We start from the raw sequence: 11300 nt of genomic DNA on the forward strand, positions 1-11300 counted from the left end.
TCTAGCTCAACAACATTGGAGACATAAGGGCCTGAGCAAAGCCAACATGTCTTATATTTCAGGATTTTGGACCATATTAGCATGTATATAGGTGCAAGGACTTTCCTTATGTTGTAAGTGTTGTAAGACCACCTTTTTACTACAGTATTAGTAAAGGGAGCTAATTATTAGCCTACTTGTATGTTTACATCTAATAAATAACACTCACCGAGAACACATCCATTTGTCAACTTAGTAGAATAGTCTTTTTTTCCAAGTAAAGCATTGTTTCATAGAAACCTATGACTGTTTAGTGTTGGGTAAAGGTCTCCCTAATGTTGAGCATCACAGATAACTGGTAAAGTCACAATTTACCATTGATACATTTCTAAATTTTAAACTTTGTAATACTCTTTTAAAAATGGTAAAAAAAAGGTCTCCTAAATCTTAATGTTTGTTTACAAATCTACTTACTAAACAGACAATGAAAAATGGGTCTAAGTAATAGATTAATTGGATAGTTAATAGGCATTTAATTGGCATTTAACAAGTGTGTTATTGCAAGTTAATTACATGTCAATGGCAAAAATTATTCAGAATTCTGTTAAAAGCCAAAGGTGGTTTCATGTAGTTATAAAAAGCCATATTTCCAACTCCAATTAAATATTTAATAGAGATGTTTCATTATTGCTATTTCGGGTTAATTAAACTGCAATAGACTGTTAAATATTCCTGCTACTTTAATAACAGCCTATTCCGGCTTTATATAACGAATATCTAAAATGCATGTCAAAAGGGAGATTGTTTCATTTAATGGGTTACTGAAAATTAAAATGCAACAAGGAAAAAAGGCAACAGTGCAATTTATCCTTATTTACTTCAAAATAAATTGCAATACAATAAGGCAATTTACTCCTCATTCTAATTTAGAAACAAATATCAGAGCTGCTATTGAAGCATTGCTGTAAAATATAATGCAACACCATTGTTTAATGAAGTGGAAATATTGGATTCAAAAGGTATTAATGAGATTTGCTGAACACTTAAGCTTTGCAGTCTCAATGAGAAAGTGAGGTTCTGAGACACGTAACTTTGCAGTAAGCACCAATCTTTGCACATACATATGTGAATTTTGTCTTGTCCCTTGTAAGTAAATACAAAAATACATGCATAAAAATAAACTTCTATCCATTTTCCATCTATATAGAATATCCGATCAACCAGTCACCATAGCCATGCTCCAACACTGCTGCCTGTTTTTCCACTTAAAACCTTTTGTCCATATCCTTCATTACTGTACTAACTCGATTACGCAACGTTCCTCCAAGCATTGCCTTACCATGCTTGTCTCCACACACCCAGGGCCCTGTCTAAATCTTAATTGGTTTCGACAAAGGTGATTAACACATAGTTTGTCATTCAATAACCCAGTAAAGAATCTAGACAATGAATGCTAACAATTTGAGACAATGAAAGCTAATGAAAACATCTACACTTAAGTGATTCATTGAGAAACTTAGCTTATGTTAATAAATGTAAAATAATGCACCTGGGACATAATATTCTGGGACACAGAATATAGCTTTGGGGCACTGTTCTGTCAGTGACAACGGAAGAGAGGGACTTGGAGAAATTATTTTTGATGACTTAAAGGTAAGCAGACGATGCAATAAAACATCAGAAAAAACAAGCAGGGTGCTGGGTTGTATAGCGAGAAGCATTAGGACCAGGAAGAGGGAAGTGGTTATTCCACTTTACAGATCTCTGCATTCTGCCATTATGCTCCCCTGTCCATTAACACACATATACGCATACACTGCCTTTACACAGGACTGCCCATAAACACACATATACACATATGCTGCCCTTACACACACCTGCCCATTAATACGCATATACACATACACTGCCCTTACACACATATACACACACACAAGCTTACAAATACCTACACTGCCCTTACACACACACTGTCCATACACACACCAGCTTACAAACACACACATATATACACATACACTGCTTTACAGACACTGCCCATGAACACGCATATACGCATACACTGCCCTTACACACGACTGCCCATAAACACACAAATACACATACACTGCCCTTACACACGACTGCCCTTAGACATACCTGCCCATTAACATGTATATACACATACATTGCTCTTACACAAGCCTGTCCATACACACACCCATAAACACACATATACACATACACTTCCCTTACACAAGCCTGTCCATACACATGTACACACACACTGCCCACACACACACACACATACACTCTGCCCCTACACACACACACTCTGCCCCAACACACACACTCTTCCCCTACACACACACACACTGTGAATTGACAGACCTCGCGCTCCCTAATGTTGGACCGGTTAGAGGGGGATTGTGATATCCCCAACCAGCCCTGCTCTTTGGACACCTCCACCCAAGACCAGCGCTGATGGTGCCTGGGTGCGCACTGCCCACAGGGGTGCCTGATGAGCAGGGCTGGTTGGGGAGAGCACAATCGTGCCACTGCCTAGGCAGTCCTACGGCCCTGAGGATATATTATGAAAAGAGAGATCAAAGAGAAAGGGCAGAGGTAGGGAGAAAGAGAGGGCTAAAGAGGTAACTAGGTAACTCTTGTGGATGCAATCTGGGCATGTCCCATGCATGTGTGGGATCTGGGTGCTAAGGTAAGTCCTGTGGGTGCAATCTGAGTGCTGGGTCAAGTCCTTATGTGTGCAATATGGGTGCTGGGTAAACCCTGTGGATGCAATCTGGACAAGTCTTGTGTCTGTGTGTGATCTGGGTGCTGAGGCAAGTCCAGTGGATATAATCTTGGTGCTTGTGCAAGCCATGTGTGTGCAATTTGGGTGGATTTTGTGTGTTGATCTATACCTTCAAGGCTGGGTTTGTGTGTTATTCAGTTGCTCTTTACCTGCAATTCTATGTTTCCTTGTGTTATTTATTATTACCTGCAAATACAGGGCTTGCATTTCTTCTTCAGTCCACCTATACCTGCAATACTGTAATTCAATGTGTTGTTTTTTCAGCTATACCTGAACTACATAGGGAGGAAAAGAGAGATGTGGCAGAGTGAAGCAGGGGACAAAGACACTTTGGGGGTGTTGATGGGGCATCGCCACAGATCATCTGAACAGCTAAGACCATCCTTGATTGTGACTCGCACGTCAGTATCAGGTCACTTGCCAGACCTGCATCATTGTTATGTTATCTGCATAATATTGTGCTGCCCTACATGTGGGGCATGGGTGTCTCATGTTAACAGGACATAATAAGTAATCAGGTCTGGTTTCTGCCACCCTGCCCAATATAAATATGACTAATATTGGCTCTTGACATCAGTTGTCCTCACACAAGGATTTAAAGCCGCATTCAAAAGGGCACCTCTAGAAAGCAGCTATTGAGAATGTCAGCCTGGGTTAAATAGCATTTTCTAAGAATCTGGGGCTTTACCAAACAACTTTGAGAGCCATTTTGTCATATAGAGATGGTCTAGGAAAGTAGTAAATACTCCCAAGATTGGCTGTTCTGCGAAATCTCAAAGTGTAAAGTGAAAATATCTAGGAAGTTACAAAACACCCTAGAACAATATTCAGGGATCCGCACTACCGTTTTGCCTCACCTAAGATCACTGTCCAAGACTCGATTATACTTGAGCAGAGTTTGCCAAAAAGTACAGGCATGCTCCTGCATTTGGGAGTAATACTCTATATACACAGGCCAAAACTGAAACTTTTTGGGTGACACCTGACTTGTTATATCTGGCAAAAAGCAACCTTATACAAATTAGGATGCTTTGTTGCATCAGGACCTGGACAACTTGACATCTTTGAGCCATTAATTTCTGACCATCAGCTGATGCATAACTGGGTTGTGAAGCAAGACACATAAACAAAACACACAACCATTTATACATCAGAATGGTGAAAAAAGTCCAAACCTAAACTCCACTGAGATGTTGTGGTAGGACCTGAGTTTGAGGTGTCCCCATTATACCAGAGTTATAAATGTTCTGATTTTGGGATAATATCATATTCAGGGCTATTTTATGGACAGCAGCAAATTAAAGAGGACATGAAAAGGATATTACACTAAACCACAAAATCAAGCTAAATATAACCAAGGAAAATCTCTATTATATGTTCTGTAGGATGGGATATTTTATCTGTGTCAAAGGGGTCCTTTTCATGTTTTCACTGAAGACTCACAAACATTTAAATCCCATTAGTGAACTCCGCTACAGGAGGGGAAGTAGACTTAATTGGAAGTCAACACACAAATCTTACATATGATTTACAGAAAACTCTCTCAATGGCACTACCAGGAATAATTAAGCTGTAAAATTAGTCTTTGTTTGCCAAATGAGAAACAATATTTTTGCTGTTGACTTTTTTCAATTTTCTCTGTCTGGATAAATATAATTAGGTAATGGATGATGGCTTGTTAGCATTTTCTTCTGCATGTTGGCAAGTGGATTGGGAGAACTAATATTCAAAGAATTTGGGAGGCTTACAGCTTGGCTTCAAAATAGAGGCTAGAAATGCATAACTCACCTTTTCTGCCAGTAAATCGAAATAAAATAATGTATATCTTTAATATATATTCATGAGGGTAAGCTTTCTTTTCCAACTTTAGAAACAAGTGTACCCTTTTTGGTTGATCTAATTGACATGAACTAATCACAAGTTTTCATTTAGCTACCTCTTTCTTAACATTTTGTGTGTGAAACCACCTATATGACACCTATATTGACAACCTGGGTTCAGCTGGAAAATAACACCTTCCCCCCAAAAAACTGTAATGTAGTACGGCTGCTAAGACCACCAGCAGCACCTTCTCTAACCTACAGATGAAGTCTTGTGTAGTTGCATTGAACAGGCAAAGTTTCTGTGTCAGGGTCCCGGGGTCCAGCGGAGTAACTCACCTGAATGCCCCCTCGGTCCGAACACCAGGTCCCGCGTCGCGTCCTCTGTTTCCTCCTCCTCAGCCTCCACTGCTCACACTCCCTCTGCTAGACGTACGCGCGCTCGCATCTTCACTAACTTTATGTGTTCCCCGACACTGATGGCGGGGAACGCGCTTGCGTAGCGACACGCCCATGGGCGTGGTTTCTAGTAGCGGGCAATTCAAAAACTGAGCACTGAGACTCAGTCAGTGCTCAGCTATTGTGCTGTGCTCTGATGTGAATTCCTTTAACCTCTCGTGTACCAGACCCGGCCTTCTGATTATGTTAACCTCTCGTATACCAGACCCGGCTATTCTGATTACGTTAACCTCTTGTGTACCAGACCCAGCTATCCTGATTACGTTACCCTTTCGTGTACCAGACCCGGCTATCCTGATTACGTTAACCTCTTGTGTACCAGACCCGGCTATCCTGATTACGTTAACCTCTCGTGTACCAGACCCGGTTATCCTGATTACGTTAACCTCTTGTGTACCAGACCCGGCTATCCTGATTACGGTGCTGATTCTTCACCTGCATACCGGACGCCACCACTTTCATTTAGCGCTGTTGAATGCATATGACAGTCGCTGACATTCTGTTTCACACTGAAGCTCTGCATTTACATTTAAGCCGAGATCTGTGTGGTCAATCCAACAGATTAGTGTAGCTGCCATTTTCATAATAAAAAAATTAAATACATAGATTGTTAGGTCAGCTTGTTAGAATGCAGGGATAAATGTCCAATTTCTGCTACCATGTTAACATTATCATATCACAGCTTTCAGCATGCCTGTAATTGTTGGACTACAACTCCCCTGACCTTGAGCATGAATGTTAGTGAGGGTCATGGGAGCTGTAACCCACAAAAGTGAGTGCACCAAAGGAACAAAAAACGTGTTTTGTACTTAGGTTTTTTTCTTTGGTATAAATATGGCATATAATCTGATTATATGTATGTCTACTTTGCAATATGTTTTGCACTGGCACCTACGTGTGTGCAATGTACAGCCACATATATTAGATACATTTGCTAAAGGGAGTTCATATTACGTGTTTTGTTTTTCTTATTTGATTTGTCAAATATAAAGAAATAAAGAGGAAAAAGAAATTGTAATAATGCATTACAAAATAAAACATTTCCTACTAAAAATGTACCTGCTTCATTTGAACCCAACTTAGTTAGAAGATGCTAACATAGAACCTTGCACACCATCCCTATGAATATGATTATTCTTGTGTTTTCATATTCTGCTGTTACACTGACAAATCTAGACATTTCTTCATTCTGTACAATCTCTTTCCATTTTTTAATAACCGTTAGCTATAAACCATTCATACACTTTAAAAACGATTGTCTCTTGTTGTTGGATGAAGCTCAAGCTTAATTTAGCAATATTACTAATTTGTTAAAAGTTGAACCATTTCCATATTCAATATTTTTAATAGGAACTGTAAATAACAGGCCAATTTGGTATATATAATAAATGATCCCTTCGAAATGGTAATTATTTCTATCCTTAGTTATTACCCTAGTCAAAGTAATATCCTGCATAGAAAAAATGTCAAGACTTACAGAATGTGCACATCATTTTTAAGACCAAGAATAAAGCTCTGGAGTGAGTCCATTTGTTTAATTTATGGAAATAAAATAATCATAAATGGCATTCCATTTATGATTCATATTTTATTATATTATTAATGTTTCTATACCGTCTCTTCCTTTTTCACATTCATTTAAATTTCATCGTTTGTTCTTCATGTAACTGTTCTTCAATATATGTTACATTATAGCGTTATACTTATAGTTTTGTTAATTACAAAATAAAAAATACACATAAAATAAATGTAAATTATTAACAAGTAATTTTCCTTTTAGAACTGTATATAAAGAGACTAGTCTAGGGTCCCATGCAGAATCACCAAAGGATGCATTTTAAAGCAATTTGATAGTACTTTAATATGCATTCTTAAATCTATAGTAAAAATGTAGACATATAAATGTAACTTACCATTCAGTGAAGCTGTAGGATAACATCCTCTCTACAGTCCAAAGCAGGAAAGTACTCCCATTGAAATCAATGAGAGCTGTTTCTGTGTATGCACATGGGTTGTTGCGTTAGATTCCCCCGGAACTCTGGTTGAGCTAGTGATAAGGCTGTCTAGCTGAACACATCTTCTGCAAACCAAGTAGCTTATCTTATGCATTAAAGTCTATCTGATGACTTGAATGTCCCCTTAACTATAAAAATAGTCCCCCAGCATATTTAATTTTTTTGCTCAATAAATCTTTGTGCTACATTTTTGCAAAATAGAAGTTACAAATTACAATATCACATTGAATGACATTTGACAGTATATTGATGTGGTGTGCTATTGTATCGCATTTAACATATGAACATATATCATCTTATTTACTATTAAAAAATATTTAACATTTGGTGATTTTTTTTTTTTAAATGGCAATTTTAAAGCAGCCCATACATATACGGTCTCACAATGCAAAAGTATGCCGATTTTGATGTAGTGACGGGCTAAGCAATATATGGCCATATAGTGTGACAGAATCCCCAATCTGGGTCAAAATGTTTCACAAAACTGCAGTGTTGTAGTTTTTTTTGTTCATATGTGTTGCATAGTTGCAAACTGTACAATTTTTTTCAGGGACAGTCCTGGGATTTGGGGGTTTGTCTACTGCAACCACTTTTCCGCCCCTTAAAAACAAGTAGGTGCAGGTAATACTCGAGACTAGAGCCATTGAGAGTGTAAAGATCATCATATCGGATGATCTCTCACTCTCTCTCTCTCTGCACGCAGTGTCTGACTGATACAGCAAGCAGGAAATTACATCATATCAACTGCCTGCATGCTGAATCAATCTGCACACAGCACACCACACACCACTCCTGCTGATAAGGGGTACGGGGAGGCAGCTTGGGTGCAAAGATGGCACAGACAGGCTGTTGGGGAGCTGACAAGCTGTTTGGTGGCAAAGATGGCACTGTTTAGAGGCACTGACTAATTTGAGACGATGATGACGCAGACAAGTTTTGAGGGGACACAAGCTGTTTGGGGACAACGACTGCACAGACACGCTATTTGGGGACACAGACAATCTGGTGGCGAAGATGTCACAGGCAGGTTGTTTGGGGCAAATATGGTACATACAAACTGTTTGAGGACAAAGATGGCACAGGCAAGCTATGTGGGGGCCCTGACCAGTTTGGGACACAGACAAGTTTATAGGGGTACTGACAAGCTGTTTGGGGAAAAGATTGCACATGCAGGCTATTTAGGGCACTGACAAGCTGTTTGTTGGCAAAAATGGCACAGACAAGCTGTTTGGGACAAAGATGACTATAAAGCTAAATGGGGCACTTATAAGCTGTTTGGGGACAAAGATGGCACAGAGAAGCTGTTTGAGGGCACAAACAAGCTGTTTGGTGGCAACGATGGCACAGGCAGGCTGTTTGGAGGCAAAGATGGCACATGAAGGCTGTTATTAGTAACATTGGAGCAATTTGAACAGACTAGATTTAGACAGAAATACGTGGTTTGCATACACAAAGACTGAAACTTCAATCAATATATTGAGAACAGGGGTTTGTTATGCATACACAACACACATCTTTATGTAGACACAGCTCTCTGACTATAGCACATTTGCACAAGATATTACTATATTTGTAATTATGCTGTCATCATCACCACTGATATACAACTCACCTAATTTAGTTCATGACCAAAAGATGATAAAATGTATCCGCCTGATATAGATGTTGTGCTGCAAATGTATCTACCACATACCATGGATGGATGGTAACGTTGGTTGGAATTTGGGGATATAATCTGACACATAACTGAGCAAAATTATGCTAACTATGTGGGTTGGGCAGAGTGGGCTAAGATTTTGGACAGTGGGTATGATAAGTAATTGATAGCTGTACATCAAAGTGTCCATGGATTTTCTTCCAAATATTGGCAACTATGGTGTCTCTACTTTTAACTACATATCTTGATGTTCAAGGATAGGTGCAGAACACAATATGCATCTACCAATTTAACTGAATTGGTGACATGGAGCTGCCTTGTGGCCTGGGGCATGTAAGACCACTGATCAAACCGGGAAGGTTTTCTGCTTAGCAAACTCTTGATTTAAACAGTCCCCTTGCCTTGCATATGTAGATTCATCTTAAAAATGTATCCCACATACCTAATTTTATATTCATGACATTTACTCTAGGACCGAAACGGTTTAGAGAAACATATTCATTTACAGTCATTGATTCCATCTATTATAACAAATGAAAAGTTTAAAGTTTAAATGTAAATTGTACTGATGACTAAAATGCCATCCTAAAATATATCTTTGTCCACAAGTAATAGACTTTTAATGTATACTAGCTGTCCTATTAGTATATCTGAATAATAATTTTATATGACAGCATAATTGCATTGGAAAACAATTCCTATATTCTCTCTACTTTATGGATTTATCATCATTTATAGCTTTACTTTCATTTTATGCTATAAATGATATTGTAAAGAGAGTTAAATAAGTTAAACCAATGCAATTACTTCCACAGATTTAAATTAACTCAGGTATCAATTTATAAGACTTTGCATTGGGCACCTAACATTTACTCTGTTCAAATAAATGCATTTCCACCAGTATATTTATGATGTCAGCACAGTTTCTGTGTTTGCATTCCATTTTTGAGTAATGGCTCATATGTAAGAACTTGACATTTTAACGGTATTTTCAAACAATTTCATTCATTATCAAATAACCATTTAGTGCACTGCTGCAATTTCAAACCATTTACCAGACCTTTTAGACACTGCTAAACAATGATTTATCAGGGAAAGCACACATTTTAATGCTTATCACAGCACATACGGTAAGTAGGATTACTGCCAGTACATGAAAATTGTCAAATCTCAGTTATGAAAGGCCACAACGAGTTACAATTTTGGAGCAGAATGATGATATTGCCGCATTTGCAGTGTATATTTTTAGACTGCTAAGCCTTAAGAGTGCCAGGGAAAATGTTTGTGTGAGTGTGTATTTATACCATATGGGCATAGAAATTCATCTTTACCATCTCAGGGTGTGAATTATTTACCAAAAGATCAAATAGCAACTATTAATAGGTAAAATGTGATTCAAAAGTGCAGACTGGATAGGCTAGTTTTTTTCTGCTGTTCCTATCTGTGTATCTATGTACATTTATCTAGAGTGTTTGTAGAGTTGTATGTGGACCTAACCAAGGGTCTTCCATGTATCAGTACCATCATATGAAATACTAGTCAGCTGCATTTATCTTAAATATTCATTGAAGTAACATAAATTATACTGAAAAATATTGGGTACAATACGCTCATATGTTCAGAAATGAAGTGCCTGTGTATAATATGCATCCACCGGATTAGGTCACTGGCTGATGATCGGTGAGACTAATTAATGATCAGTGACCTGTGACCTAAAGAGTCATTAATCATTGATCAGATAACAAATTATTCGATTAAAACTGTTAAAAATACAATAAATATTGTAAAATAGAAAAACAGATCACTAAGTGACACGTTTAGAAGAGACAAGCATTACCCCTTTAATGTCACAATCATGGCATTGAAAGGGTTACAGCTGCACAATTGCTCCCAGGGACCAATCATGCAACATAAAAAAATGGCACACATGTATGTTTTCTGTTCCCTAACTTCTTAGTACCGCAAAAGATGTATTTATTTTCCTCATTTGAAAATGTTAGTAGGTATAGAAGCTAGGCATGCCCCCAACTGTCCTGATTTAGGCAGGACAGTGCAGATTTGGGGTCTCTATCCCACTGTCCCGTGTATCCCTTCCTCTGCCCCTGCAAAGCGGAAGGGTGAGGCGAGAGCCGTTCTCACCTCAGGTGCAGCTGCAGCCTGCAGACTAACTGGGTTATCACAATCTCCCTCTAGTCGGCTTAACATTAGGGAGCGCGAAGTCTGTCATTTCAGACCTCTCTTTACTGCTCCCTATTCACTACTTGCTGGCAAATAATGCAGAGCGCGGGGATATGACGTAATCCCTGCACTCTGAAGCAATAGCCGGCGCGTAGTGATGAGGGAGCAGTAAAGCGAGGTCTGAAGTGACAGGCCTCGCGCTCCCACCACAGGATGGAGGATGGAGGCAGAAGGAAGAAGGATGATGGAAGAGGTAAGAGATGGGGAGTAAGGGCAGTGTATGTGTATGGATGTGTTTGTAAGCTTGTGTGTGTGTATGGGCCGGTGTATGTAAAAGCAGTATAGGTATTTGTTAGCTTGTGTGTAAGGGCAGTGTATGTGTATATATGTGTGTGTAA

The sequence above is a fragment of the Sceloporus occidentalis genome, unplaced genomic scaffold, assembly GCF_023333645.1.
Source record: "Sceloporus occidentalis isolate IW3139 unplaced genomic scaffold, rSceOcc1.0.p SCAF_37, whole genome shotgun sequence".
Lineage (NCBI taxonomy): Eukaryota > Metazoa > Chordata > Lepidosauria > Squamata > Phrynosomatidae > Sceloporus > Sceloporus occidentalis.